The following is a 23,374-nucleotide window of genomic DNA, read 5'->3' as shown; positions in this document are numbered from 1 at the left end:
TAAAAACTGGTACCTCTTTGATGGGCTCCTCAGGCAATGCTTCAATTTTTTCTTGGCCCTCCTTTTCCTTTGGCAAACTTTCAAGATCATGAAATTTCTCTCTAAGTTCCCAATGAATTTATTTAGCACCTGGCCAATGCATCTTCCAACTCCATTCCTGCACCAAAATTATTCTCATAAGAATTAAATAAATCAGTGCGATTACAAGAATGTACCTCATCCTGTTATTTCATGGTTTTATAGATATTAAACATAACAGCTTCACCACCAACTCGTAGAGTTAATTCACCCTCCTGCACATCAATTAACGCTCTACCAGTCGCCAAGAATGACCTCACCCAAATTAGAGGGACATCTTGATCTTTTTTCATGTCAAGCAATACAAAGTCAACAGGAATAATAAACTTATCTACTTTTACAGTTACATCCTCCACAACTCCTCTAGGATAAGTCAGAGAACGTTCAACCAACTACAGAGTAATCGTGGTTGGTTTCACCTCACCATGCTCCAAAGACCTGAAAATAGACAAAGGCATTAAATTAATACTTGCACCTAAATCACATAATGTCCTATTAACAGTTGCACCACCAATAATACAAAGAATAGTAAACTCCCTGGATCTTTCAATTTTTGTGGAAGTTTCTTTTGCAAGATGGCGCTGCACTACTCGGTCAACTTCACCGTCTCAAATTCTTCAAGTTTTCTCTTCCTTTCCATCACATCCTTCATGAATTTTGCATGGTGCGGGATTTGCTCCAAAGCATCAGCGAATGGAATATTTATATGAATTTTCTTGAAGATGTCAAGAAACTTAGAAAATTTATCGTCCAACGTTTTTTTCTTGAACCACTGAGGATATGGCAGAACAGCTTTTGGCACAGGCGATTTCCCAGGCACAACTGCAGACTTGCTAGAATTTTTGCTGTCAGATTTTTCAGATTCCACCACAATCTCTTCAACCTATTCATCATCTACTACCTATGGGTCATCAACCCCAAGTTCTTTACCACTTCTCAAAGTAACAGCCTTACATTTCTCCCTTGGATTAACCTCAGTATTGCTAGGAAACACCCCCCTCTGCTGATTATTCAATGCATTTGCCAGTTAACCAATTTGTGTTTCAAGATTTTTCATAGAAGCGCTCACATTGGTCAAGTGTGTCTCCATACTATCAAGCCTATTCTCATTCCTCTTAAATCTGGTGGATGATTCTGCAATAAAATTACTCACGAAATCTTCCAACAATGATTTACCCTCAACATTCTGAGTATTGTACCCCGGAGGAGGATTCAACACATTCTTATTGTTTTCATAGGAAATATTCTCATGATTTCGTAACCTAAGATGATATTAATTGGGAGTAGGATTACCTCGATAGTTGTTGTAATTTCTGTCGTTCACATATTGAGCTTGATCCATACTCTCAAATCCATCAGTAGAATTTACGGCATGTGTCAGAGATGCCGTCTCAGTAGAAACTTGATTCCCTTTGGTCAATGCAGCCAATTGTGTAGAAATAGTAGCCATTTGAGCAGTCAAGGCCGTGAAAGCTTCAACTTCATACATTCCAGCAGGCTTCCTTATTGAAAATCTTTCACTCGGCCACTGATAACTATTAATAGTCATTTTCTCCAGCATCTCATAAGCTTCAACAAGAAATTTAGAGAATATCAAACTTCCAGCCGCATCATCCACAGAAATCCTTGTTGGCCCATTCAAATCATTATAGAATAACTCAATCTGTTCCCAATCTGGAAAATTATGGTTCGGACACTTCCTAAGAAATTCCTTGTACCGCTCCCAAGCTTCATACAATAACTCATGATCTTGCTGTTTGAAAGTTGTGATCTCAATTTTCAGTTGGGCAAACTTGGCAGGCGGAAAGTACTTACCCAGAAATTTAGAATTCATGTCCTCCCATGTATTGATGCTCCAAAGAGGTAGTGACTGCAACCAACTACGAGCATTGTCCCTAAGAGAGAACGAGAACAATTGTAGTCTAATGGTGTCTTCAGTAACACCATGAATTTTCACTATGTCAGCAATCTCCAGAAAAGTATGCAGATGCAAATTCGGATATTTAGTAGCTGCACCCCTAAACTGATTCTGCTGCACCAAATTAATCAAAGCTGGCTTCAACTCAAAGTTATTTGTCGTGATGTTCTGCCGAGCTATTCCAGAATAATGATTGTTGATCACCGGTCTAAAATGATCTCTGATTGGCACCGGAGCATTATTGACAACTCTTTCTCTTTCTTCAGCCATTTGTTGCAACTCTTCTCTTCTAGCTTTTCTCAAAGCTTTAGCAGTTTTCTCGATTTCCAGATCAAATAGCAGTGAGTCGTAACTCTAGATTTTTCGCATAAACTGCATAAACAAGAGAAATATCTAAAATTAGAACAAACTAAATAAAATAAATTCTCTAAATCAAAATTAAGACTAATTATCGCAATTTAATATAAATCAAATAAAATACATTCCCCGGCAACGGCGCCAAAAAATTGTTACGTGTTTTTTGCTCGCAAGCGTATGGTGTCAAGTAATAATATAAGAATTAAGTCCAATTCGATCCCGCAGAAAATGAATAAAATGATATTACATTAAATATTTGCAATTAATCAAATCATAATCCTATGTAGAGCTACGAAAATGATTTGAGTTTAATCAAACTAAATATTTTAAACTAAAACTTTGCAAGAGAAAAAATTTAAGTAACCAAGACTTCACAAGATGAAAATTCAATAGGAGATAAATGCTAGAGGTTCGACTTCACTTGACTTTCCACCAAAATTTATTTCTAATGATTGTTTAATTATAAACTCTTCTAGTTTATTAGCCAAGAATCCATATTATTTTCTACTACCTCTCTCGAGTGTCAAGCAAAAATTCGTAATCAATTGCAAACTCAATATGTCTATCTAAGTTTAACTATTAAATCCGATAAATGGCACGAGAATTCTTCCAATGACTTCTATGGAGTTATATGTCTCTCTAACAATATAAACACCACAAATATATTTTCCTATGTTGTATTCAAAATCTCCTCTCTCGAGTGATAGATTCCAAATAAAATATCATTCAATCTATGGCCAGTAAATTGAAAGCATTAAAATCAGGAAAACACAAATAAACTGTTCGAATAATTCAAATATATAAATCAAAATATTCAAATCATAGTTTCCAGTCAAGATCCGTCTACCTCTAGACTAAGAAATTAGTTCATAACGCAATTAAAAATCAAATAACACATGTTTTTCAAAGAATCCATCAATCTAGAAAAATAGAGTTCAAAGAGAAACTAGAACAAAGTAGAATTAAGCTTCTCCGTCGCCAGATACCACCGTTCTTCCGTTTTCGTACCGAGTTCTTGAACTCTTGTGCAATCCAATCTCTCAATAGCCGTCTCCTATTCTGCCACAATAGCCATCTCCTATTCTCCCAATCCTCTCAAAACCCTCGTATCTTCTAATTAATTCCCGAAATTTCCTTTAAAATACACATTAAAACTTTCCAAAATTACAACAAGTGAAGCGCTGGAGCGCTCCCTTCATGCACAGGGGCACCCGACAATTTCCCTCAATAGCGCTGGAGCGCTGGTAGTATAGCGCTGGAGTGCTATTTCCTCAACTTTTCACCTTTCGGAGACTCCATATAGTGCTAGAGCTCTTAATATGTGGCACAGGAGCGCTAGTCTAATCACATTAAATTTCATTTTTCAACTCTTTTCTCCACCTCTTTTTGAATCTTTTGATCTATTAAAATAAATATCACTCGAATTCCTGCAAACAACACTAACAACAAGACAAATGCATAATATCTCTCAAAACATAACAAAATCCAAGCTAATTCATATAAAATATAAGTGCAAAAATTGCACTTATCACTTAGCACAAAATGATCCTACATTTGATCAAATATATCTTTACGTGTGTGCTTGATCAGTTGCTTCAGTTACTTTTTGAAGCTCTTTGCTCGATTGAATATAGTTGTTTGAGAGTGCGTAGAGTTGTAGAGTGCAAGTCTCTCTGTCTCTATGTTCTCAACTAATCTTGATATTCTATATATAGGCATGTATTGTAATGGCTCTTTTAATTCAAATTGTATCCGTTCTGAATCTTCTTATTATTCTGACACAAAGGTACACTATAGCTCTTTAGATTTGCATCATTAGCTATGCACAGAGAACTCTATCCATAAGGGTAAAATGATATAGAAAGTTCAGTTTTGGTTATGGTACACTATAGCGACCCGCACCGGAATCTCTTACTAAAAAATCCTTACGCACACAATTAAATCTTAAATGACAATAATTAGATAAATCAACGAAAAACAGAGTACAATCCCAAATTGAAATAGCAATCTTAAATTTTGTTTAGGTTACCACCAAATCGAATAAAATTGTGTCAAACTCAACCAGTAATAACACATAGTAAACCAGACAGCTGGGAAACTCAATGGTGCTACTGCTCGCCTCGGGTGTGAGACTTCGGTTCTAAACAATAATTAAACATACAAGATCCAACCAAGAAAAGTGATTAAAATATTTTTTTTTAAAAAGAACGCCTCGCGCTTGCGCGAGATAACATCTCGCGCGCGTGCAGGCTACACCTCCAGAGCCCCGGCTGAAGGCTCGTGCCCGCGCAAGATACATCTCTCACGCACGCGGGCTAACAAACCCGAGCCCTGGGATTACCTTGCGCGCGTGCGGAAGGCCTGGGCAGAAATGCACAGGCTACTGCCCAAGCTATCAAAATTATACTCCCGCGCTTGCTTTCAACATGCATTCAAATACATACACAAACAAGGGTGTAGAGAATACACGCAATATCAAAACATGCTTTCATAAAGCCTAAGATCAACAAGAAGTCTAGATCAACAAAATTCAAAACATGCTTTGATTCTAGACTAGGATCCGAACGCAGAACAAGTTCAAATTACAAAACATTACAAGTTCGAGTTCTAGCATGCTTCAATCTTGCCCTCAATGCTTTAACAGCAACAATACAAACACATAACACAAGTAACAGAATGATAATGAAATGCAAATGAAAAACAAAACTCCCCTGGTTCAAGTGTCGGCGTGCTCATCCTCTTCGACCTCTGGCGGAATGACAGGATTGACAAATTTGAACTGGAAAGGTGGCGGATACTGCGGTGTGGCAGGGAATGAGGAGGCATCGAGACCAAGCTTTTTGGTCAACCCTATGATCATACTGTCAATGGCTTGGAGATGGGCTCTGGTGGCGGCTATGTTGTGGTTCTGATAGTGAGAAAATGTTATGAGTTCTTGAACAGAATCAGTGGTGGAACAACGAGACGGCTGAGAAGGGCGAGTGGAAGCATTGCTAGATGAAGCTCGACCACCATCGGTTGTAGCCACTCCTCGTCTCCTCGGGTTTGGACACCTTCACGGATACATAGCTCTGAAATAATCGTCGAAAATAAAAGGCCCAACGATGTAGAATATATTGATTGCCGAATCTCGCCGTGGATGACTCGGCCCACATTAATCTCCCAATCCATATCAAGAGCATATAGAATCAAAGCATGGACGATAGTAACATAACTGGTATGCAAGATAGGCATCAATCTTGTTGTTAGAAATACATACCAAGTAGCTGGTTCCACTCGTAAGTAGCGCTCCGGAAAAAATTGAAAATTGACAGGGTCATTCCAAGACGCACCATCATAGCACAGTTGGGCCAAAACCTCATGAAAATCCGGGTCCTCTTTGAGACTCTGATACAGACTATCATCATCATTCGGGGTCTCAAGTAATTCATTCAACACATTTTCATCAAACGAAACCAACTTTCCTTTCACATAGGCTTTCCCATCCTCCCTTTCCGCGGCATTTGCGTAAAATTCACGCACAAGAGGTACAATAGCCGCTTGAGGTTGTTTACAAAACTTATCCCAACCACGGTTTTCAAGATAAATAGCAAGCCCGCTCTCACAAAAATTAAGTTCAATGCCTTGTTCCGGAATAGGAGAGCGATGTAATTTGGCGTGATCATACCTGTCACGTGCCACTTGATTAACAAATTTACCGGCAAGACCCATAGAAGTGGTAGGTGCTGTGGCATGTTGGGAAGAAGATTCCCCAGTAATAAAAGATCTTTTCGGTGCCATAGTATCTGAGGTTCCGAGTAAAGTGCAAAAACAAGGATGATTTCTGGCTCTCGGCGAAGCAAGAGCGACGGAAGTCAGCGAGAACCCTATGAGAACAGAGAAAGGTGATCGGCAGTTTATGTTGGAAGCGCAGGTGCAGCGGCCTAACGATAACGGGACGGGGACTGGCAAATTTGGAGAAAGCTCATGATGTCTTGTGGTGGCCGGACAATCTAGTAGCAGCGGCCGGCGGAGAGCAAGAATAAGTGTGGCGGAGAAAACTGGCCGGCGGCTCTGCTCGAGCAGGGATATGAACATGGGCGAGGGGATGGAACTCGGCAAAAAACAAACGATGGTGATCGGCGGCTAGAGGTTCCCTGCAAAGTGGAGAGAAATTTATGTAGAGTATGCAATTGGGGGTTAGGGTTTTATTTATTTTCAGTAATTTTAAGAACACAATAAATTTCACTTTCCTTGTGGGAACGATCCCTACTCTCGCTACTAAATTTTATTTAATTGTTTGAGTTGAGTTGGGTAATTTGGGCGCTATACGACTAAGTGCTACCAAATTTTGGCGCCGTTGCCAAGGAAGGCGTTTAATTTATTTGTGTTCTTGATTGTTTTATTTCTATTCTTTCCCCCAGTGCTTCTCTGGTTTGTTCATGTTTGCAGGTGAATCTTCAGAAGAATAAGAATTTTCCTACGATCCGGAGATAGAGAGAACGCTCCATAGAAGAAATAAGGAGGCTCGAATAAGACCTAAAGAAGAAGAAGAGGTTACCTTTGAAGAGCCTGAAGAAGACATGACTGCGAATCTGAGCTTGAGACATCTTGGCACCCCTGATCTGAATCAGCAGTCCTTATGCATTACTTTCCCTACTTTAGAAGCTAATGCTACTTTTGAGTTAAAATCTGGGATAATACACTTGTTGCCTTTTTTTCATGGTCTTGCAAGTGAGGATCCCCACAAACATCTTATGGAGTTCCATGTGGTATGCACAAGCATGAAACCCCATGGAGTAACGGAGGAACAAATTCAATTGAGAGTCTTTCCATTTTCTCTTAAAGATGTTGCAAAGGATTGGCAATACTACCTACCTCCTGGATCCATCACTACATGGACAGAGATGAAGAGGATTTTCTTAGAGAAGTATTTCCCAGCTTCAAGGGCAGCAAACATCAGAAATTAAATCTATGGCATAAAGCAGCATATGGGAGAGTCACTTCACAAGTATTGGAAGCGATTCAAGAAACTTTGTGCTAGCTGCCCGCATCATCAGATAAGTGAAAACCTTCCAATTCAATATTTATATGAAGGTTTTTTGCCTCATGACAGGAACATTGTGGATGCGGCCAGTGGGGGAGTTTTTGTGGACAAAACACCACGAGATGCAAGGAACCTAATAGAGAACATGACTGCCAATTCTCAGAAATTTGGCACCAACAGAAGTGATCCAGCACCCAAAAGAGGCAACGAGGTAAATGTTTCATCCCTTGAGCAACAATTTATTGAAATGACTTCTTTTGTGCGTCAAATGACTCTAGGGAATGGACCCAATGAAAATGTATGTGGAATCTGCGATGCAGTGGGACATGCAACTGACATGTGTCCCATACTTCAAGTGGAATCGGTTGAACAAGTAAATACAACTGGAGGATTTCTTGGGCCATCATAGCGGAAGTATGATCCTTACTCCAACACATACAATCCAGGTTGGAAAGATCATCCAAATCTTAGATACAAATATCCTCCGATGAACTAGCCTGCACCTCACGCGCAATTGAACAATCAAGCTTACAGACCACCGTATCCTCCACAACCACAACGTCCTCAAATTCCAACGCCTGGTGAGTTTTTAGAAAATATTGTTAAGGATCTTGCAACTAATACTTTGAATTTTCAACATGAGACGAGAGCAAGTATCCAAAACTTGAACACTTAGGTGGGGCAGTTGGCAACCGCAATCAACAATTTGGAAGCACAACATTCTAACAATTTGCCATCACAGACAATGGTGAATCCAAAAGAAAATGTAAGTGCAATCACTTTAAGGAGTGGAAATGAGTTAAAGATTTAAAAAATAGTGGTATCATCATCATCAAAGAAGGGAGCTGAGAAGGAATATAATTTAGAAGAAAATGAGCCTATTCAAGAAGATGCACCAAAAGATAAGTTTCCTTCCCTTTCTGAGTATAAACTTGTACCCCTGTTTTCCCTTGCATTGAAGGAGTCTAGGAAAGACGAAGGCATCAAGGAACTGTATGACACTTTTCGTAGATATGAGGAAAATATCCCTTTGTTAGATGCTATCAAACAAGTACATCGCTATGCTAAATTTTTAAAAGAATTGTGTACTGCGAAAAGTAAACAAAAATTTAAGGGTTGCCAAAAAATAGAAGTAGGAGAACAGGTTTCTGCTGTGATTTAGAGGAAGATACCCACAAAATGCAAGGATCCAGGTATGTTTTCAATTCCTTGTAAGATAGGAGATGTTCATCTTGATACATCCATGTTAGATTTAGGAGCATCGATTAATGTCATGCCATATTCTACGTATGCTTCCTTTAAACTTGGGCCCTTGAAAGAAACTGCGATTGTAATTCAAATGGCTGATAGATCTACTATTTATCCTAGGGGTGTGATAGAGGATGTTCTTGTGAGAGTTGATAATTTGGTTTTTTCCGCTGACTTTTATGTGCTTGACATGAAAAATAATGATTTGAATAGTCCAATTTTGCTAGAAATACCATTTCTAAAAACTTCAAAGGCTATCATAGATGTTAATAATGGTACTCTCACTATGGAATTTGATGGGGAGATTGTTAAGTTTAATATTTTTAATACCCTGAAATTTCCTAGTGGTGATAGTGTTGTTAATACTCTTGATATCAATTATCACTTGTCACAAGAAAACAAGAAAGTTGTGAATGAAGATAAGTTGAAGGAGGTTATTGCAAGACCTGCTGAGAATTATAATGCTAATATTTTTATTTCTGATTTGCAGGAATGTAAAACTGAGTCAAAACTTCCTCCAAATCGAGCAAAAGGAATACCAAGGGGAAAAGGAAGAAATAATCTAGATATGGGGATATCAAAGAAATCTAAGGAGAGAAAGCATGGACCAAAATTGACTGTGCACATTCTCAAGTGAGTGAAGTTGGACAAGGAAATCAGATATGAACCACCATGAGCAACTGAAGAATACAGTCGGGCCGACGACAGTAAACAGAGACGCTGCTTGGGAGGCAACCCAAGGGGAGTATTTCTTTTAAATTTTTAGTATTTATTTTTGTTTTGCATTCTCACTTACATTGGGGACAATGTAAGATTTAAGTATGGGGGGAGAGGACCCTGTTATTTAGAGGATTTAGCCGATTTTTGAAAAAAAAAAAATTTAAGAGCTCATAGTTAGTGATGAATATGACTATTGAAATTCACCAGCCCATGATGATATCTAATTGATGACATGCATGCTTTTGAAAATAGATGAATTGCTAACCTTGGAACACTTTGATCTCCAATGCAAATTAGAATTTGATATGGTTGTTGAATATTTTTGAGCACGCATGAGTCATGGTTTTTGAATTGTATATGACATAATAAAGGTCGTGTGAGCCTTATGATAGTCTTAGGAAGTCGCTAGCTTATCAACCTCCCTTTTGAGCTTAATCAAAAAAGAAAAAAAAGAAAGGAGTTAGTAAGGTGATGAGAGGAATTGGAATGAGGATTGAAATTCTAGTCCTACAAATTCCAAGAGCTAAATATGGAGGAGAATGTATGGAGGTTAGGACAATCGAGTGCAACTACCCGGACATGTGAAAAGAATATAAAATTTCTCAATAGTTCAACTTGATTTGTTGGTGTGCAACTTGAGCTGTTGTGGGGTTTTGCATTAAATGGATCTGTGGAGTGTGCATGATACTTGTTAATGACCATACACACACACACACGTTCGGGGCTATACTCTAGTTGGAATTTTTGTATATTGAACTTGTTCCGTTGTTAGCATTTTAACACCTTTCTTGATCATAGTTAATATCTGAGGCACACATGTGTAAATCATGGCTATTTTTTATTATGAGATATGAGCTCGAACTTATTTTTGGTTTTGTGTTGCTCGAGGGCAAGCAAAGGTTTAAATATGAGGGAGTTTGATATGTCAATATTTTCTATGTTTACTTGGATTAAATTGTGATGATTAGGTGAATTTTGATTGATTAAATTCATTTTATAGTTCCTAATAATTGTATGTGATTTGATATAGGAAAAGAGAAGAAATGGAGCTAAATAATGGAAGGAAAAAGCCGAGATAAGAGAATAAGTGTGTGGCAGAAAAATTCCCGATCGATCGGTAACTTTTTACCTCGCACTTCTTCTCTTAGCTCGGATCTTTCCTTCCATTCTTTAGCTCCATTTCTTCTCTACTCCTATATCAAATCACATACAATGATTAGGAACTATAAAATAAATTTAATCAATCAAAATGCACCTAATCTTTACAATTTAATCCAAGTAAACATAGGAAAATATCTACATATCAGGATGTTGAATCAAAATTTGAAGTTGAGAAAGTTGAGAGCGATGATACTTCAACGATTGATGAGGTGAATTATTAATTGATGAGAAATCTTCTATTGTCCATGTTGTGGAAGATAGTGATGTTGGTGTTACTATTGAAGCTAATAATGAATTTTTGGAAAAACTATGTAGTTCTTCTTTGCAATTGAATCCAAAAAAATTTCTTGAGGATCAATTGGAATTTGAAAAATTGAGTGATATGTCCGAAAGAAAGAGTGAACAAAAAAGTGAGATGACCATTAAAAATAAAGAAAAAAAAAGTAGAGGCCGAAAAAAAAAAGAACAAAAAAGTGAGATGACCTTGGAGAGAGAAAAAAAAGGGAGGAAAGAAAATGAGTGGAAAGAGAACAATAAAAATAAAATTGTTGTCCAAAACAGTGAGGTTGAGAAATTTGAAATTTTGTATAAACCCTTTAAAGTACTTTTGTACAAAGAGGTTTTCTCTCATTGTTATGAAATAGCCGGTTCAATTCCGAGCAGTATTCTTTCTTCTTTGCAGGTTGTAGGAGCTAGATGTAACGATGAGGAGGCAAAAGAAATCCAATGTTAAAATGATGCACATGTTGGATCCATGTAGAGTTGAGCACATACAAGGTGAGGTTAGATATTAGAGAGATATTCCTTTCATGAGGTATGATTTAATTTCAAATCTAAAATACAAGTCCAATGTCAACTTTCAAAGGTTTATCTTAATTTTGAATTGCATGGATTTAATTACTTTGTTGAAGGATTTGAAAAAGTGTTATCTATGAAATATGTTTTGATTACAAATCATGATCTTAAGTCTCTTGAATTAGTGCATATTAAAAAATTTAATGATTTGGATCACAAGGAAAAAGTGTAAATGATACATGAGTGGCATAGGTGGAAAGTCTTATCTTTTTGAATGGTTAGTAGTGTCTTTTGGACTAACTAATGCACCTAGTTCCTTCACGAGATTGTTGAGTCATGTTTTGCATGCACATAAGGGTAAATTTGTTGTGGTATACTTTGATTATATCATAGTATATAACAAAATATTAGATTGTGAGCATGTCAAAATTCTCTATGAGTTAGGTGATGATTTTAAGTATGTGTTTGAGTTTTGTCTGAGTGGTCATAATGATAAATTTTGTTTGAGAAATGTGTACTTGTTTAAAGAAAATAAATTTTTCTTTATAAGTTCATCGTTGGGTGAGTTGCTTGTTGAGAGAGCATTTGTTTTGATTTGTGAAAATTATATTGCATGTAGACAAGTAGTGTTTAGCTCAAAATTTTATGACTTGTATAGATCATTTCTTATTCCTAAAGCACAATGGTTATACAAATATATGATTTTTGTGTTGGGGTTAACTAGGTCTAAGAAGGGGAGGAATTTGGTGTATGTCTTGCTCAATGGAATTCTAATCATATTTATGCATGTTATTAGTGTTAAGTTGTTTAGTTTGAACATAAAGAATTTTGACCTTGTTGTGTGTGTGCAAGGCACAAGAGTTGTTAAAGAGAATATAGGAGCAATCACCGAGTTTGATACATTGAAATTGTGGGATGAAGGTGATAAAGCTTGCAACGAGAAAATACGAGGTAAGTGTATTTTCAATAAAATTTTTAGTGTTATTAATTTCTTTTTGTTTGGTGTAGGTAAAGAGCAAGATTTGAGGACAAATATTTTTGAAGAAGGGGAGTCTGATATGAATCTGAAAAGCCTATGAAGTGATCAAGTTGCTACAGGTGATATGAACTTGATAGAGTTGTCGGAAAATCCAAAGATCAAGTTGCTACAGGAGCTATGAACTTGATAGAGTTGCCGGAAAATCCAAAGTCAAAGAGCCAAGGTAAGAAGTTCAAAGAGGCGCGTCGAAGAGTCGTGATGTTTTTAGAAGTCATGACGTTGCGAGAATTGTCTCATAATTTTCCATCGACAATTGAAGGATTTGGGATCCATGGCAACCAAGTTGGAGAGCATGGAAATAACTTTGGAGATTATATTCATGTTATTGAAGTACAAAAGAGATCACGGAAACGAAGAAAATGAAAGAAAAAAATAAAGAAAGTAAAAAGTAGACAAGCACCTCAGCGCTTCCTGAGCAGCGCCTCGACGCTTGTTGTTCAAAGCACAAGCGCCTCTGCGCTTCATGTGTGAAACGTAAGCGCCTCTGCGCTAGTTTTAAGCGCTTCTGCGCTAGTTCGGAAATCAAACACACTCGGCGTGTAGTGTGTGTTTTTGAATTTTTTATTATTTTATTATTTAAATTAGTATTTTCTTAATTTTGGGAGTTGAAGCCTATTAGGAAACTATCTTTTGATATATTTTGCATTATCTTTTATTATTTTGAGTTATAAACAATATATAACAATATATTGATTCATTATTGAGAAGAATACAAGAATTCAGATTATTATTGATTTTATCAATTAAAATTCTCTTTAGAATTTTGCCAAAGCTTTGCTTTGTTTTCAAATCAAAATTATCAAAGTTTATTAACTTTGTGACTTTTGCCGATTGTTCTTCTTCGTGGATTGTCATAAATAAGTTTTATGAAGGTTCCTTTAAGATCAATTATTTATCTCGTGATTATCTGTTGCTAGTTTCGCTGTAAACTAGAGGTGAATATCCAAAACTTACTTGTGTCAAAAGATTGGGACAATAATTCAAGTCTTTTTTTATTTAATTGAGGGTATGATTCGTTTATAATCGTGTTTGGTATTCATGCATATAAGATTCATATCAGGAACGTAACATTATCATTGATAAGTGTATTTTATACACTTAATCTATTTATGATTTTAATTATTAATTGCTTTGTTTCGAGTAGATTTATGCCTTGTTTTTGTTTTTTGTGTGGATGTACGGAATTGATAATTTGATGAGGGAAAAATAAGAATAATAAGGTTGAAGAAGAGAAAAGAGTAGAAAACAAAAGAATTAGAAAAAGAAAAGAAAAAAATAAAAGAAAAAGGAAAAAAGAAAGAAAGAAACAAACAAACACTTTCTCGAGCGCTAAGCACTTATGTGGAGCGCTAAAGGAGAAGTGTGAAGCGCAACTGGGGTTGTTTAAGCGCTATCGCACTTATTCTTGTGAAGGTTGGCAAATTAAGTCAGACACATATGCGCGCCCACGCATGATTACGGAGCGGCCGCCCCGTCGAGATACCAAAGTTTTAAAAATTCTTGGGAAGGAAACTTCAAGATTTTGTTGGGCTTTTAATTGGGCTTTGTGAGCGACATATAAAAGGGAATTGGAAGTCAGAATTGAGAGGAGAGCAGCCGCATAACTCAGAGAAAAGAGATTGAGAGCTGAACGTGAGATTTTTGTGAGAAATCTGGGAAGAGTTCGAGAACAGAGTTTGAAGATCGAGATTCCGGACACACCGTCGCATATTCAGCTTTGTTTTCTTTCTTTTATATTTATTAAATTGTGAATTGATGTCTATTTTTCTGAACATGAATTATTGTTATCATAATTTTATTATGAACAAAATTTTTAGAGTCTAGAGGTTGATGTAGTCTGGTTGAGACACTTTTACAAGTTTTAAATTTTATTGGATTGAATTCCCTTAGATTAATTGTTTTTCTAGTATTGATTGTCTTTTCAATTACTTGATCAATAATTGATTTGTTATATTTATTTGGAATCCGGAACACGGGAGAGGGGATTTTGAATAGGACCAATAGAAATAACACTATTAATTATTTATATAACTCGAGAGAGAATATAACTTTAATAGAGCCTTAAGAAGAACACTGTTTTACATAGATCACTGCAATTAGATTCTTAATAGGGGATATTGGAATTGAACTGCAGTAGATACACTTTATTTGGCACTGGGAGAGGGAAATAGAATAATCTAAGTGTTCTTGGTTATTAATTGAAAGGAATTCATGAAAATAAATTAATTAGGAGTGATTGTTGTTGAAACAAGGTAAATCTAAACCTCTAGGCCATTTTTCCTCTGATTGATATTTCGTTGAAATTTGTGTGCGTTCTATAAAAATCCGTTGCTTATTTTTATTTTTCAGCAAACCTCTAAATTATTAATTTTCTTGATAAAGTTTAGACTATTATAATTACAAGTACTGAATATTTTAACATTACTCCTCGTGGGATCGACACTCTATTTATCACTATATTAAAACTTGACGTCGTGCACTTGCGAGCACAAATATCGCAACAATAATCACAACTTTGTTATACTTGGTCATCATAAACATTTCATGAACATTTCATGTCTTTGAAACCTTTCCTATTTAAAATCATGCATGATATTTGTAATGTAATGCCCGGAATTATATAATTTTAATTCGAGAATATTTAATTTGGGAATATTTGGAGTTTTGATTTAAATTCTAATATTCTTAAATTATTTAGGATTGAAATTGAATGAAATGAGAAGTTGAGGACTGAATCGCAAATTTTAAAGACTTGAGGGGCCAAAGTGCAAATAGTGGAAAATTGTTGGACACTTGTTAGTCAGTAATTTCATCAGAATTTTCAGAGACAAGAACCGAGAGCAAGAACAAAGAAATTCCAAGTTGCATTCTTCATCTTCAAATTGCCGTATCCTTTGATCCGATTATCCGATTTCGATTCCGAAAGATGTTCTGGAATCCTTACAAGAAGACCTTCGAATTGATGTAAGTTTTCTTTTGATTCTTCATGGTTTAAGAATTCGAAAATGGCAGAGATCAGATGTGGATATGAATTGATGTTGTTGAGCTTGTATTCTTTGTTCTATCGAGTTTGGGTTGAAGGATGGCTATCGATTTTATTCTTATAGTTCCAGCTGATTATTCGAAAGTATACCTGCTGATATATTGAAGAAGTCTTGCTGGTTTTGATGAATATAAGATGTAGATGATTGTTATATTTGATATATTTGAGTTTCGGATTGCCGAATGATACCGATATGCCGTTGAACTTTTGATTTGAAGTTGTTTTGCTATCCTATGCTTGAGCTGCTATTGAGCTGAGGGTTAGCTGATATTTCCTTGATTTATATGCTATGATTTCAGTGCATAAACAGGGCACGTCAACTCGATAATCTCGACTTTGAATCGGTAGAAGAAAGATCAAGGTTTGAAGCTATTCTACAATGGAGTTTGAATGGGTTTAAGTGCAGATTTTTATACAAGTCTTGTGATTGTATTGTTCAGATTTGGATAGCTTGAAGTTGCCTTGAAACATCACATTTGAAAGGTAAAATTGAACTAGTATTTGATCGGGATTATAACTCGAGATGGTTTGTATCGAGTTCCCTAAATCACATACTTATTTTCTTATTTGCTTTTATATGTTGTATTTGAATGGTTGAATGAGTCTTGATTTTAATGAATGCTATTTTATTGATACATGATGCATTCATCTTGTAAGACTTGTTCTTTGATTTCGAAATGAACAAAAACGTTCGATTAGACGATTTGAGGAAGTATATATGTATGGCCTGGGTGGTTGACTTAGCCTAGCGTCTGATTTACATATATAGTGGCTTCAAAGTCTAGAGAAGCAAGATAAGTAGCCCCACCTCGATCGGGAGAGTCGGTGGTTAGTTATGATATCTTCTTCTCGGGATCCCAAACGATGAATTAGAGAACCTTGTTTTAAAACATGCATTGTAGTTATTTTATATCATGAATTTGATATATGCTTTGATATGCATGTTTAGTTGCTTTTACTGGGAAATATATTTCTCACCAGAGTTATCCGGCTATTGTTGTGTTGTATGTGTCATGGCAATAGGCGGGAGTGGAACAGGGCAAAAGCGATCTTGAAGAACAAGGGATGAAAGAGATGAGAGAATAGCGTGATGATCCGAGTTTAGATGGTTTGAGCTGTCAATGTTTGTGTTGAGTCTCAAAACATGATCATGCTATAGCTATTTGTACCAAAACTTGTTGGTTATTAAGTGATTGTGTTGTTGATGTAGTTATTGTCTTAATGATATGTACAAGACTTGAGATGATGTTGCTACTTCTTAGGACTTAACTTGATGTTTGTAAACAATGTTTCATGTATGATATATTAGCCTATCTTGAGATGATTTTAAGGCTTTAACATGATCCATTTATATCAACTTATATCATGTTAGAATGCATGTTAGCTTATGATTTTGTATAGGCTATGTATGAGTTGATGTTAGATGAGAAATGAATGGAAGAACTTGAGTTGACAGCAAATTGATCTGTGTTTTGTTTCTACTGGACAGGTGCCCGCTCGATCGGGTGATTCCTGCCGATCGAGCGAGGCCTTCTTTTCTAAGGTAGTGAGGTGAGCACATTGGGCTCGCTCGATCGGTGAAGTTTGACCGATCGAGCGAGGCCAAGTTTTGCTTCCACCCGAGAGTTGAGCGTCATGGCTCGCTCGATCGGGTGTTTTTCCCCGATCGAGCGAGGTGCTCTCCTTTTAAAAAAAAAATTTATTTTATTTAGTCTTTGATTCTTTGACTATTATTTACGATGATTTGATTAATGAGAGATTAGAACTCGGGTCGTCACAACAGGTGGTATCAGAGCGAGAAAATTCTGGACTGAGGTAGATCGTGAGTGGGGTAGATCGAGTCATCTTCCTTGCTTATTTATTTTATCATGCTATGATTTAATTACATGATTGAATTACATGTTGTAAATGCTAGCATGGTTTACTTTCAAGTATTTGATTACATGATGTTGTATTTATTTTATTTGAAAGTATGATTTATGATGGTTAAAGACGCATGCTTACTGGAATATCTGAAACGATTAGAGGCATGTGTTCTGAGGAATTATGATATGCTACCTGATTATCTGAATTGATTGGAAGAATTTCTTGTTGAGTACTTCGATTATTTTTTTTAAGATTGAATCAGAACCGAGTCTTGATCAGAGGTAAGATGATCAGAGGAGGACTGAGATAGATTTGATGATTATGGTATCCTAACCATTTTGATAATCAGATATGTCTCGACGACCAGGACGACCTCCTCTTAGACCTCAGATTCCTACTCCTATGCCAGAGCAGATGGCTCATACTCCTCTGCCGGAACAGACAGTGGTAACACCGATAGTACCTCAAGCTGCAGTCCCGAGCAATGAACAGGGAAGTACCTCTCGAGATATGACAGATATGACTGCCACTCCGATGGAAACACTGCTCAAACGCTTTCAATCATACCATCCGCCTACACTGAAAGGTACTGAAAATGCAATTGTATGTGAAGGATGGCTTGATGACATGGAGATGTTGTTTGATTTGCTTGATTATGGTGATGAGCGGAGAGTCAGATTAATTGGACATCAGTTGCATGAGGTTGCGAAGAGCTGGTGGTCCACGACCAAGAAAGCTTTGGAGCGTAGAGGAACTGTACTGACGTGGAATGTCTTCAAAACTGAGTTTTACCAACGCTTCTTTCCAGTGTCTTACTGCAAAGATAAAGGTGCAGAATTTGCGAACCTGAAGCAGGGAAACTTAAATATTGAAGATTATGTTGCAAAATTCACTACATTGCTACGTTTTGCTCCACATGTTGCGGATAGTGACGAGGCAATGGCTGATCAGTTTATTAATGGACTGACTCCGGAGGTCTTTACTTTGGTAAACACAAGGCGACCAAATAATTTTGCTGATGCTATGAACAGTGCCAAAGGAGCGGAAGCTGGTTTGATACAACAGCGAGGAGCTTCGTATATTGCTCAGCCTCCGAGACAGTCACAACCCTCATCTCCAATTCCACAACAACCTCCTCGATTTGAAAGTGGTGGTAGTAGCAGTGGCAAGAAAGGATATTTGCAAGCTCGAGGGAAACAGTTTAAAAAGTCAGGGATCAGTTCTTCGAGTTCCAGTGGCACAAAACAGAAGTCAAGAGTGTTTTGTAACAATTGCGGTGGAGGTCATCCAACCGATCAGTGCCGAGGTGTATCTGGGAGGTGCCATATATGCCATCAGACTGGTCATTTTGCGAGGATGTGTCCTCAGAGAGGTTCTGGACAGTCATGAGGTGCAGAGTCATCACGATCAGTGGCACAACCTGCGAGGCAGGCCTCTTCTATTCATTCCTTTCAACCACCACATCCACAGCAACAGTCAAGGCCAGGAGGAAGTCAGACAGGCAGTCAGCCACAGAGACAACAGGCTCATGTCTTTGCACTAACGGAGGAACAGGCACAGGGAGCACCAGATGATGTGATTGCAGGTAACTGTTCTCTTTATGGTTATCCCGCATATGTATTGATAGATACAGGTGCATCCCATACGTTTATCTCTACACGATTTGCATCCTTACATGCTTTGCCTGTTGAATCATAACCTGTTGTAGTATCTGTATCTTCTCCTTTGGGGAGAGGTCTTATATCTATTCATACAGTTAAGAATTGTTTGCTACAGTATGAAGGTAATGAGATAGAGATAGATTGTTTTGTTCTTGGTTTGTCTGATTTTGACTGCATTATCGGGATTGATATGCTAAATAAGTACAGTGCTACAGTAGATTGTTTCCAGAAGGTAGTGAGGTTCAGACCTGAGATGGCTGAAGTATGGAAATTCTATGTTAAGGGTTCTCGTGCTAAGATTCCTCTAATTTCTGTATTATCTATGACCCGACTTTTGCAGAAAGGAGCGAAGGGATTTATTGTATATGCAGTTGATATTTTGAAAACTAGCCTGAACCTGGCTGATTTGCCAGTGGTTAGTGAATTTGCTGATGTTTTCCCTGATGAGATTCCAGGACTACCTCCGTACCGTGAGATTGATTTCAATATAGAACTGATGCCAGGTACTGCACCGATTTCTAAAGCACCTTATCGAATGGCACCAGTGGAATTGAAAGAGTTGAAAGATCAGTTGGAAGATTTACTGGCCAAGGGATACATTCGACCCAGTGTTTCTCCTTTGGGTGCTCCAATATTATTTATACTCAAGAAAGATGGTTCAATGAGATTGTGCATCGACTACCGGCAACTGAACAAGGCAACGGTAAAGAACAAATACCCTTTGCCTCGTATTGATGATTTATTTGACCAGTTGCAGGGTTCTTCTGTGTATTCCAAGATCGATCTGAGATCTGGATACCATCAGCTGAGAGTTAGGGATTCTGATATTCCGAAAACTACGTTCAGAACCAAGTATGGCCATTATGAGTTTATAGTTATGCCGTTTGGTCTGACAAATGCTCCAGCTGTGTTTATGGCTTTGATGAACCGTGCGTTTCAGAAATATCTTGATGACTTCGTTATAATATTTATTGATGATATTCTGATATATTCGAAGAATTTGATTGATCATTCTGAGCATTTGAGAACTGTGTTGAAGACTCTGAGATCTGAGAAACTGAATGCTAAACTGTCGAAATGTGAGTTTTGCTGAAACAGGTTGTTTTTCTTGGACATATCATATCCGGAGATGGTATATCTGTTGATCCAAGTAAAGTCGAGGCAGGGATCAATTGGTCTAGACCTACATCTGTTCCTGAAATTCGTAGTTTCATGGGTTTGGCTGGGTATTATCGTCGTTTTATTAAAGATTTTTCCAGTATTGCAAAGCCGATTACTCAGTTAACTCAGAAGAATGCTCCATTTATCTATTCTGAAGCTTGTGAATTCAGTTTTATTGAGTTGAAGAAGCGACTGACCAGTGCACCAGTATTGACGATGTAGTAGCCCGTAACCAAAATCAGTAAATAAGAAATTAATCATAATTATTTGGATAGAGTTTGGAAGCTCCGAAGGTAAGTTCGGAAGTTCCGAACAGGATCGGAAGCTCCGATGCAGGATCGGAAGCTCCGATGGTATTACGTCAGGCATGACGTGTGGCAATATCGGAAGCTCCGATCACCCCTATCCGAAGTCAACAAGTGATATTTTGACACGTGGCAGATCAGGATCTTCGGAAGCTCCGATGGCAGGATCGGACATTCCGATCGAGGTTCGGACGTTCTGATCAAGGATCGGAAGCTCCGATCGTTGTCTATAAATAGAAGGCCGAGAATTCAGTTTCAATTGCCAATTCCGGATATCCTCTCTACTCTAGTCGTATTCGAGTTGTTCTAGCCTTCCTAGGCTTTACCCGGGAGTCGTCAAGGCGTTCGATAGTCGTAGCAGAGTTGTGCCCAAGTTCTGGAGGCATCGACATCAAAGGGCTAACGACGGACGAAGGTATAGCTTTTGCTTCCTATAAATATTTAGGAGTATGCAATAGCTTAGTTTAGGCTTTTAAAGCACTTTAATGATAGTAGTATCATTTGGCAGTGTAGAGCAGACTATAGGCATGGACCTAGAGTTGGTAGAGCTTGAACTGTTTTGAGGTACGAAAGTACTGTTCGATATATCCTGACTGAGTATGCATGTATTATGTGACTGCATGGTTTATATGTCATTGATTTATGCTGCATTCATTTGCATACTGAGCTATCTCCTTCGATATGTCTGTTAGTAGGGTTTTTCCCTATCCTGTTAGTGGTTGGACTTCCATCGATTTGGGTCCGGCATATCCACTTGTATTATGGTATGGGATCCACCTCCTAAAGCGACGGCACAGCGTGCTACATACCAGGGCCCGGTCTGTCTCTGTTATCTGATCCTTGACCTCGAGTTTATAGGGAGTTCACTTTGCATGCATGTATACTCATACTCTCGTACTGAGCGTTTTATGCTCACGTCTTGTACTCTGTGTTTCTGGACACCCTATTCCATGGGGCAGGTTTGCGATTGGACGAGGCGGGTGGATCCAAGAGGGGTTAGTCAGTGGTTGACCAGCTGGAGCTTCGTCTAGGTTTTATTTCTGTTGTTTTGAGGTTGATACAGCTATTCGATTTGGTTGTATATTATTTGGATAAATTACAGATTCCTTTACTTGGGATTGTATAATGTTTATGGTTTCCGCAGTTTTATTCTGATATCTGTTTAATTAAGTTAATTGCATGCCTAAGTTCTGTTAGTAGGTGATCCGGGTAAGTGTCACTATATTTATGGTATCAGAGCATGCAAAAGTATTCTTGGGATTTAGTCTTATCATGAGGTATTTTTGTAGATGGCAGATCGTGATGACCAGAGTTCTCATGTCAGCGAATCTCATGGTCCTTTAGAGTTTGAAGGGAACATTCTGTTAGCGAATCTCATGGTCCTGGCGATGGACGACTTTGATTGCATTCTGGGAATAGATATGTTGACTACCTATCGAGCTTCAGTGGACTGCTATCACAGATTAGTACGCTTTCATCCGGAGGGTAGTGAGAGCTGGTTTTTCTATGGTGAGGGAGCGCGACCACCGATGCCTTTGGTATCAGCTTTGAGAGCCTGTCGAGCTCTAGAGTCTGGCGGGGAAGGCTACCTTATCTATGCAGTTGATTTGTCTGCTGAGAGTATTGGGATAGAGAGCATTCCTGTTGTGGATGAATTTTCAGATGTATTTCCTGATGAGATTCCGAGTTTTCCTCCTGCTAGGGAAGTCGAGTTTGGCATAGAGTTGATGCCAGGTACTTCACCTATTTCTCGAGCACCATATCGTCTGGCTCTGTCAGAGATGCGCGAGTTGAAAAATCAGCTACAGGATCTTTTGGACAAGGGGTACATTCGTCCTAGTGTATCTCCTTGGGGAGCTCCTGTTCTCTTTGTAAAGAAGAAGGATGGGTCGATGCGGTTGTGCATTGACTATCGGCAGCTGAATCGAGTCACTGTGAAGAACAAGTATCCGTTGCCTCGTATTGATGACTTGTTTGATCAGTTGCAGGGCACGTCAGTTTACTCCAAGATTGACTTGAGATCTGGGTATCATCAGTTGAGAGTCCGTGATCAGGACGTAGCCAAGACTGCATTCCGTACTCGCTATGGGCATTATGAGTTCCTAGTGATGCCATTTGGTTTGACTAATGCGCCGGCTATATTCATGGATTTGATGATCCGTGTCTTCAGGGAGTATTTGGACAAGTTTGTCGTGGTCTTCATTGACGACATCTTGGTGTATTCGCGTAATACGGAAGAGAATGTTTCTCACTTGCGATTGGTACTGCAGACTCTTCGAAATGAGCAGTTATACGCCAAGCTGAGCAAGTGTGAGTTCTGGATGGATAGAGTGGTCTTTCTTGGCCATATCATATCCAGGGAAGGGATTTCTGTTGATCCAAGCAAGATTGAAGCGGTACTTAATTGGTCGCGTCCGACGACAGTTGCTGAGATCCGTAGTTTTTTGGGTCTAGCCGGGTATTATCGTCGCTTCATTCTGAACTTCTCTCAGTTAGCTCGACCTTTGACGCAGCTTACTCGCAAGGGTGTGGACTTCGACTGGTCCTCCGAGTGTGAGGAAAATTTCTGTGAGCTTCGACAGCGGTTGACTTCTGCGCCGGTGTTGGCATTATCGTCAGGATCTGGAGGGTATGTGGTATACACTCATGCTTCTCTTCAGGGGTTAGGTTGTGTTCTGACTCAGAATGGGCATGTGATCGCATACGCTTCTAGATAGCTGAAGCTTCACGAGGACAACTATCCAGTCCATGATTTGGAATTGGCAGCCATTGTGTTCGCTTTGAAGATCTGGCGTCATTATCTGTATGGCGAGAAATTTGAGATCTTCACCAACCATAAGAGTCTCAAGTATTTGTTCACTCAGGCGGAGTTGAACATGAGGCAGAGACGTTGGATGGACTTGATTAAGGACTATGATTGCGAGATTATGTACCATCCGGGAGCTGCTAATCTCACCGCTGATGCTTTGAGTCGCAAGGTGCGACTATCCGCACTT

At 38.3% G+C, this 23,374-nt stretch overlaps 1 non-coding gene across 1 annotated transcript; it reads left to right on the top strand.

Annotated features, from left to right (window-relative positions):
• Positions 1-1,757: 1,757 nt before the first annotated feature.
• LOC140893936 (small nucleolar RNA R71) lies at positions 1,758-1,864 on the top strand. The gene has a single exon (XR_012153494.1). It is a non-coding gene; the product is annotated as a small nucleolar RNA R71 (small nucleolar RNA).
• Positions 1,865-23,374: the final 21,510 nt, after the last annotated feature.

The sequence above is a fragment of the Henckelia pumila genome, chromosome 3 (genome assembly GCF_033568475.1).
Source record: "Henckelia pumila isolate YLH828 chromosome 3, ASM3356847v2, whole genome shotgun sequence".
NCBI lineage: Eukaryota > Viridiplantae > Streptophyta > Magnoliopsida > Lamiales > Gesneriaceae > Henckelia > Henckelia pumila.
The sequence above is the reverse complement of the archived record's forward strand: the minus strand, read 5'-3'. Positions and strand labels throughout refer to the sequence as shown.